Below are 3,106 nucleotides of genomic sequence, written 5' to 3'. Positions count from 1 at the left end.
TCTGGAGTCGATGCACACTCTAAATCCACATGTCCCCCCTTGTCCCCCCTGCAGTTCTGAGAAGTGCCTTGGCTGAGGGGATGGGCAGCTGAGCAAGTCTGATCAGAGACAGATCAGGCTGTGGAGAAGCGCTCTGAAGAACACTATGAGCGCATTGTTAAGTCCTTAACTGCAGTTCTCCACCGCAAAGCCTGAGATTGTCTCTTTGTCCGATTTCATCGCTGGCTCTCAGTCGCATTGCACACTTACATCCTATTATGAAAAGTTTACTCTGGTCAAAGTCTGGGGAAGGCGTTTGTTCCTGATAAAAAGTCTTAAGTGTTTCAATTTGTTGGCAGACGACTTCCAGATTTGACTGAAACGCATTATCAGGCTGCTGCCCACTTCCATCAGAAGGAGGAATCCTAATCGTCCCCCTCTTAATAGCAAACGGTTCTGAGCAGATTTCCTGCCTTTTTTGTCCTTCTAATTTGTCTCAGAGCTCAGCCAGTGGACGCCTGGCACCACGGGCCTCCTTCAGTCCGCGTCCATCTGCGCCATTTTAATGGGTTTTTCAGCAAAGTCCACCTGGGTCACGGCCTCTACTCGACTTGGGCTCTTCCCATCTGTCACTGGGGTGGTATCAGAACCCACCGATGGGGTAACACATTACTGGCATGGCCTTGCTGCAATGACAGCAGAAAAGAACTGTGCTCAGGGAGCACATAGGGTGGCCGAGGGAGGCAGACAACCCTCTTTTTACAATACAGCTGTTCTGACACCAGGACACGTGCAATTTCTCCACGATAACCTAAAAATGAGGAGGTATTTAATTATTTTCCATTTGCATCACACGGAGAGAAAAAAAAAAGGAGGGGAAAAACAACTACAAGACTCACATTTAATAATTCTATAATCCTTGTAAGAGGATATGGTTGCTCAGCATACAACCCGCTTTCTCCAGCTCCTCTCCTCTTTTGCATGCAAATAAGAGCTCATGTGCACGGATGGCATTGTTCCACCACAGCTCTGTCGCTGTCTGTGAGCGCGTGGCGCGGGCGCGCCTCCGACACAGCTGCCGAAGCCACGGGGACGTGCCGGCCGCTTGCCACCGCAGTGATGCCCTTCCAGTAGCTTTGGCGCACGGCTGCCCCTCGAACAGGCTTATGCAGAAAGGAAGATCTGCCGTTTAAAACTCAAACCGCACTCTGGAGACCACGTTGCAGTCCAGTTATTACTTTTTCCATTTTAATTAGCCATATTACTGAAATAGTCAAACACTGCACTAGAGAATATTTTACTTTACTTTCACAGTAGGACGTGACATTGACTACCAGCAAGGAGACTTAAAGCTACAAGACTAACAAAGTACACATTGTGCGCATGTGTGTAACAGAGAGAGCGCATAAGACCTAATTACCATCTCCATTTATTCCACTGTAAATGTGTCTAATATAATTAAAACCATTTTATGAACTTTAGGATTTAAATGGTCTTAAAGGGCAGTCGAGTTAAATGTTGACTCTCCGTGGCTCTCTCTCCTTTTCGGAGACTCGTCATCTCCAGCCCACACACTCATTTTAGGTTTAGCTCTGGGATGCTGGCCTTAAAAAAGCTGGCAAATAAAAAGAAAAGGCTAAAATGGGCAAAAGAGCACAGACATTGAATGGTGGATGACTGGAAAAAAGTTATGGACAGATGAATCCTAAGTCTTCACTGTAAATTAGAAATCAAGCAACAATAGTCATTTGCAACATTAGTAATGATGTCTTGGTTTTTAAAAATTTTTTTCATTATAAATTCTTTCAAAACCATGGAAATTTCTGGGTGATTCTGACAATTTTAATGCTTTTGCAGCAGTGTAATTTTTGCTGTATCTGTTCAGGGTAAGTAGCTTCATGAAAAGTACTACAGCACATAGTAAGATTTGAACTGAGGTTCTTTGAGCTGAAGGTGAGAGCTGTAACCAATATGCCATCTACTAACTTCCCACTGTTGGAGATGACACTGGTATTCGGTGTGTACTATTTATGCACTGGTTTAAACACTGAAGACCTCTGCTTGTCAAACTACAGACTCAGATGTACTTATTCTTTCATGTGTTGTGCATCTGAGTCAGAGTCGTTTATTTGTCGTTTGCACAGTTACACTGGGTAAACTGGGCATTGAAATGCTTGTGGCTAGGCTCCTATTAGATGTGAACAGACATGAACAAACACATATTTGAACAATCATGTATTAAGACAAGGATATGCTGATAAGTAAGGCAGTACAAATAAGTATAAAAAGGCAAGTGCAAATAAATACAAGTACAATAAATAGTAATAAATACTGAATATTGAATCTGGGCTTATGCTTATTTTTCTATCCTATTCAGATCCAGTCTGTCCTCTTCTCTTGAGACAGTAGTGGACACCTTTGCATAAAATCTTTAGTTTCTCGACGATCTGATGCATTAAGCAGCAATAGCCATTTGCAACGTTAGCACTGACATCTTGGCTGTGTTGTTAAATCAGTTTAATGGTATTTTTATGAAAATGTAGCTCTTTCAAAAACATGAACATTTCTGGGGCGATGAACTTTTGAACGCTAATGGGCAAATCACTGCAGTTCAACATTGTAAGTCGTGGAGAAAAAAAGTGTCAGATAAATGAATGCACATCTAACAAACTGAAAATATATTGCACTGTAACTTGTTTAACATACATTATTCATTCAGTAGATGCTTTCCTCCAAAGTGACTTGCAACGTTAATCTACCAACAATTATTTACCCATTTTATACAGCTGGGTAATGTTACTGGAGCAACTGGGTAAAACTACAGGGTAACTACAGCTCGAGGTGAGATTCGAACCTTTGTGTGTTCCAACTAAACTCAGTTAGTCTAAACAAGGCAGAAACTTGGCATTACACCACCAGCTGCCCTCAACACAAATATTCGGCAGACAGTAATATTTTAACTTCTATTTATAATTTAGCTAGGGTCAGTTGCGTCGCAGCCCTGGTTCGTGCCACACACATTCGTTCACGCAGAGTCGTGTCGCTTAGGCGAAGCGCGCTGTCTCGCATCCGTCTGCGGCAGATTTGTTTTGATCGCGTTCGCACCGTTACCCACAGTGCACCGGGG

The sequence above is a fragment of the Scleropages formosus genome, chromosome 1, assembly GCF_900964775.1.
Source record: "Scleropages formosus chromosome 1, fSclFor1.1, whole genome shotgun sequence".
In the NCBI taxonomy this organism is placed as follows: Eukaryota; Metazoa; Chordata; class Actinopteri; order Osteoglossiformes; family Osteoglossidae; genus Scleropages; species Scleropages formosus.
This window is presented reverse-complemented; position numbering follows the sequence as displayed.